Source organism: Podarcis melisellensis, assembly GCF_964234715.1.
Source record: "Podarcis melisellensis genome assembly, chromosome: 1".
Classification (NCBI taxonomy): domain Eukaryota; kingdom Metazoa; phylum Chordata; class Lepidosauria; order Squamata; family Lacertidae; genus Podarcis; species Podarcis melisellensis.
In genome coordinates this window covers 40,984,983-40,990,982 of record NC_138528.1, presented here as the reverse complement: position 1 = coordinate 40,990,982, position 6,000 = coordinate 40,984,983, and the positions used below count along the sequence as shown (strand labels likewise).

Here is a 6,000-nt window from a genome sequence, read left to right as displayed (position 1 = left end):
ACAGACCTCTGGAACGAATTAAGTACTTAACCTGAGGTACCACTGTAAATGTTTCATATTGCTGAAGAGAGGCTTTATTGATGTCATTATGAGTGATAACATTGTATGCTTTCCTTATTGCTTGGGAACCTGAATAATTCTAGATGCCTTTTCTAATAGCTTGTCCTTGGAGTTTTTATTTATAAAGAGGTCCTGAAGACCAAGGAAGAGAGAGGTCTCACCATTAAAGGAGGTAAGTAGTAAGAGGGAGGTAAGTAGAAGGAATCAGGAGAAAAAAGAGAATGGCTGGCACGTTTGGGGCAGATTCATACCATACCTTTAAAAGCGTGTCCAACACATTTTCCCCACAGAGAGCTACACTTCCCAGCACTCTTAAGAAACTACAGTTCTTGGGAGGGCAGTCATGGGCTTCCTTTCATGGATGCCTCTGCTGGATCGATGCCCGTTCCATGACTGGAAGAGCATCCAAAAAGAATGTTCCTTGTATTTATTTATGCAACATTCTAGGCGTTTCCGCTTGCGCCACATCTCTATCCTGACTTGACATCGACCACAGATGAATGATAAATTTAGTGGTCTGTCCTCCTAATGGAAAGTGTACCCAGAAAAGAAAACGCAAGAGTTAGACAAATATGAATAACATCACACAAACAGGACCTTCTCTTCACATGAAAATCACTTAGCACAAGCGATGCAGGAACAAATGCCTCAGCCTCAGCGAGCTGGAATTTCCTTCATAGTGGACATACCGTGCTCAAAATCCGGATGATGGCCTGGTCATGTTTTTCTACTTAAAAAGAAGCCTGCCCTATGTGCTTATGATTGAAATGCCCTCGCTTTAAGGTAAACCAGCCGAAGTGTCAAATATATTTTTGACCTGAAATTTTTCATTCTGACTCTTTTTGAAATAATGGCTTCATTTCTTGTTATGGTTCTGCCTGCAGAATCTGTTTTCTTAAGAAGTAAATTCCAGGGTGAGCATTGGGACTCAAAGATAATTGTCTCGCTCCACGTTAAAGAGAAGAAAGTGTATCTTCATTTAACAGCAACACAACAGTGAATAGCGGAAACATGCACAAATGAGCCACATAATAATTATTAGCTCCTTGAGACTATGGTATATCTTGAAGTTGTATCTATTTTGAAATTAGGAAAGGAGGCTCCTCAGAGAAGGTGATGTGGGCTTTGGTGCCTGTGGTTCCGCATGGCATGGAGTGGATCCATCTTCTCGGGGCTGATGTTGGATAAGTCTGCTTCTGTGGACTTCTGGCCTGGGCCCATGAAGATCTTCTAATTTCAATTTACCACAGTTTATCATTTCATCTGAACCACAGATGTGGTTGGCTCTAATTATGGTTTATTCAAACAAGTCAGAGTAAAAATTCATTGGGAAGCATTCTTTTCTATTTTCAAGTAATTGCTCATCGTTTCCTCCAGTCTCCTCACAACTGTATCAGAGGAAGGAGGGGAGTTAACACATGAGCCTGAGACTTGTTCATGTAGCACTAAATTAGGTTTCAGTCCAAACACAACCAACGCATCTATGAAATGGAGTCTCTGTGTAGGTTTGGCTTACTGAATAGCTACCCCCCAACAAATAAATAAATAAATAAGGTTTGTATTTGTTTTTAAAATGTTTTGAAATGTGGTGAGCTTTTACATAACTCAGGTGAAGAATTTCACTTACTGCTGCAATTTCTTGTATAAGAACAGCAAGGTACCTGATGTAAATACAAACCTTGCAGTGCAAGTCCAAAACATTTAGACTCAACAAAGTCTCTTTCTCTCTTAAGAAAGGTCTTTTCCAATGTCAATTCACGTAATGTGAAAATCTGGCCTCTAAGTTAATACTGTCCAGTTTCTGAAAACCAAAGTCTCATTAGGAATATATGACTCCAGCATTTTTTTTCTGAATAGTTTTTGAATCAATACCTGGTAAAGTTGAGGTGAAAAAAATGTAGTGCCTGGAAAGTGTACTGAAGTTCAATCAATCCATTTTCTTGCTAGAAATGTATTTTCAGCAGGAGATATTAAAATAAGCACCATTAAAAACAGCCCATTGCTATTGAAGAATAACATTCCTAGAACTGGTACATCACAAGGCTAATTTGTGGTACTTTACTGGGAAAGACACATTTGTTTTCTTTCCCTTTTTCATAATTTGATAATTTGAACAGTCACAAAAGTTCAAAAGAGTGATATATTTTGCACAGTGTATGAAAGCATCTAGGTCCATTGCTTTTAAACAATTGGTCTTAAATTTAGACAGGGGTTTCCCAACTTTTTCAGGCTAAGAGGTCCAGCTGCAGTATTTTGCACCAGCTGGAGCCTCCAGACTAGGCACAAGGATAGGCCCAGATGAGGCACAAGGATAGGCCCAGCACATTGCTATAATCAAGTCTTGAGGTTACCAATGCACGAATCACTATCCCTGTTCAAGAACAGCCTTAGTTGACGTACTATCTGTAGCTGGTAAAAGGCACTCCTAGGCCCTGAGGCTACATGAGCCTCCAGTGAAAAAGATGAATTTAGGAGCACGCCAAACTCTGAACCTGTTCTTCCAGAAAGAGTGCAACCCTATCCAGAACACACAACTGGCCAGTCTCCTGGACACAGGAACCACCAACCCACAGACGTCTTCCCAGGATTCAAGCATAGCTTATTGGCCTTCATCAACTCCACCACTGTGCCCAGACAATCGTCCAGATCATGCACTGCATGTTCTGACTCAGATGTTATGGGGAAGTTGTGCTGCATATCATCCGTATACTGTTGAGACTTTGCCCCAAAACTCTGAATGATCACACCCAGCCACCAAGAAGCAGAAGCAGATACAAATTTCCCCAGTCACTCTGGACGACTCCCATCAAAATATTCAGTCCCCAAACAGCGTCTGAATCCAGCTTTAAATGGAACTAGATAACCAGATAGTCTGTATCCTCCAAAAATTCCACAAGATTATTGATCAATTTGTGCCTGCCCTCAATGCCACTGGGTTACTTTCCCAGTCTGCTGCCCCAACTCTCCTACCTAGTTTCCCATTGACAAAGAAGATGCAATTGCACCTTGATTTATCTTAATGATAAGTTGAGCCTCCAACAACTACTATAAACTTTTGAATGAAAAGAGAAATGTAGCTAGTTTTAAGCATACAGAGAGCTGGAGCAAATATAATTATAATCATAACACATTGTTTTACATTGCCAGGAAGGTTTTTCATAGAATCATAGAATTCTTGAGCCCTATGGAAATAAATTGGGTCTCCTTGGTTCCCATTCACTTCAATGGGGCTCGTGCAAGAGAACCAACAAGTGAATTGTGCCCGTGGTTGCTGTGCTTATTTCTTAAATATGTTAGGACACTGATTTGGACATATTTTGACTAATGGAAATGAAGGATTCAAACATTATACTTACATTTCTTGTTCAAAAATTACATCACGTATTAAAGCTCCCTGCTAAAACAAAACATAACAATCCATATTTGGGTGAAGCCAAACCTACTATAAATTAAATTTACAAAACTTCTTTCAGTATAATTTATTGCCCTAGGACTGGGAAACAAAGCCAGTGACTTATCATATCACATGTATTGCAGAATGAAAACAAGGATTCTATGAACCAAGACCAGAAAATTGAGTTAGGGCCCATTAGATATTGCAAATACTATTTCCATTGCTTTCTTGCCATGAGAACAATTCACATGATATCAATTTAATCCTCTCTTTATTTATTCTTTAGGCAAAGAACCTGAAAAAGGTTTGGCAGAAAAAGGTTCCTGATGTAGATCTTCACTCACCCCATCTTCCCTGGTGGTGTACGGGGTGCAATTTTATGGTTCACCCCAGGTGCCCAAATGTCTTGGACCGGTCCTGTATGCTGCATTAATAAACTATTTCCTCGCAGTTTCATCCAAGCATAAAATTAATAATAGTAATAAAATATAATCTGTTAACAGGGTAGGTTTATGACTGAGAAGCAAAATAGTGGCAGAAGCTTGGCAGGCATAAATGGCAGGCGTTGATAAAACAGTGTTTGCTGTTGTTTTTCAGCTCTAGGAAAAGTCCCTTAATTTCACCTCAGCTTTTTAGAATTCTGTTTCAACGTGGGTTTTAGTTGGTCAAGCTGTTTTTCCCCTAGAAATGTTGTTCATTTTATCTTAGTGTTGTCTATGTCTACATTGGAAGCTGCTCTGAGAACTTGTGCTGAAAGGTGGGGAACTTAAATGCCTAAACCAATTAGCCCTCTCACTTAATCTGCCTGTGAGTAAGACAGAAGGGCTGGTGCATGTCATGCATCATTTGGGCAAAAAGGTATTTTACAAACCCTGAATGTTTAGGCCAAAAAGTGTGGATCTGTCGCAGACCTCCCTACTTTGCTACCTTAAATCTGTCCATTTTGCAGAGCTGGAGTTGTACAGTGGTACCTCTAGTTAGGAACCTAATTCGTTCCAGTGGTCTGTTCTTAACCTGAAACTGTTCTTAACTAGAGGCCTGCTTTCGCTAATGGGGCCACTTGCTCCCACTGTGCCGCCGGCACACGATTTCCGTTCTCATCCCGGGGCAAAGTTCTCAACTTGAGGTAACTCTTCTGGGTTAGCAGAGTTTGTAACCAGAAGCGTTTGTAACCTGAGGCGTTTGTAACTCAAGGTACCACTGTACCACACATCTCCTTGAAGTTTGTATGTTGGGACTCTGGCCAAGAGTGGACTGTGTGTGATGTGTGTTGTTCTGTCAGTTGCATTCACTTAGACGATATTCTTCACATTAATGGTATGGGAGGGACGTCTGCCCATGACAGCACCCTTTACAAACTGTCCATTTGTAAAGTTACGTGCATTTCTAGAGATGAACCCTGCCTTTGTATCTCAGAAGCAAATCCAGCTCTTCTGCTTAATTCACCTCACGCTCTGAAAATGAGCTTGCCACCGACTTACCCCCCCATGTCTTTGATGCCAAACAGCTTGAGAGAAGAAGAAGGATGCTGGCATTTTTAAAGCACCTTTTTTTTTTTGGTCAGATTATCTTAGTAAGAAGCAGCTGGATTTTGCCAGACTTCTTTGTGGCTTTCATGGATGATAACCATAGATTTAACAGCAACCAGACATCACGCTTCATTTAGATGGCCCAACTGTGTGTTTTCCCCCCAAGCCTCCTGATCCAAAATGCATCAAGACATTTACAGTTTCTCCTCCATGCTGACCTTTTGGATTTTGTAAATAATAGGAGCTGTAATTTGCCTATGTCTTTTTTTTTTTTAATCCCTCTCTATTTCTCAACAGTTTGCGGGTTCCATTCTCATAGGATTCCATCATCGACTTCAATATCACAGAAAACATTATGTCAGCCTGCCACAATATCAGTGAGAATCAGCCAGATCGTTGACGCATAATTTGGCCTATGTGGTAGCAGAATGTTTCAAGAAACTCTCTATGGGATAAAGAATAAATTATAATAAGTCTTTCTGCTTCTGCATGGCAGCCCTCATTCTTCTTTGGCCAAACCTCCAAGTTAACCTCATTTGGAAGACTCTGCTATAATATGCTCATGATCTCTGATGTGGATTTGCTCATATCCTCACTCTAATGCAAGATGAGCAGCTGACGAAAGACACTTGGCAAAGGAGATGTCCAGTCGTAATTATTTTCCTTACACGTGCATAATCCCATATCTGCCTATAATCCACCTTCCTGCTACTTAATTCTGAATGTCATAGCATCTCGACTATTTATCCTCTTCAGGGCTCCCTTCTGAACACTTTCTATATTGACTAAGGTTACGGCAAAGATCAATGCGATTACATTACAGGAAGCGGGTTCCAATTAAATGGTCGGAAAGACCTTCCCCATTTTAAGGCTATTTAGGTAGTAGAATAAATTGCCTTTGGGTGTTTTGTCTAAGCTGGAGATTTAACAGAAAAGGCTGAATTAGCCTATGGGTGGGGCATTAAAAACGGCACAGCAAAGACACTTGACTAGTATGAATAGGCAAGGAATTCCAGA

At 40.5% G+C, this 6,000-nt stretch overlaps 1 long non-coding RNA gene across 1 annotated transcript in view; it reads right to left on the bottom strand.

The window, feature by feature from the left end:
- Positions 1-527: 527 nt before the first annotated feature.
- LOC309356598 overlaps positions 528-6,000 on the bottom strand; it is a 29,690-nt gene continuing 24,217 nt past the window's right edge. The window contains exon 3 of the long non-coding RNA XR_014162871.1: positions 528-585. This is a non-coding gene — a long non-coding RNA (uncharacterized lncRNA). The remainder of the gene's footprint in view (positions 586-6,000) is intronic.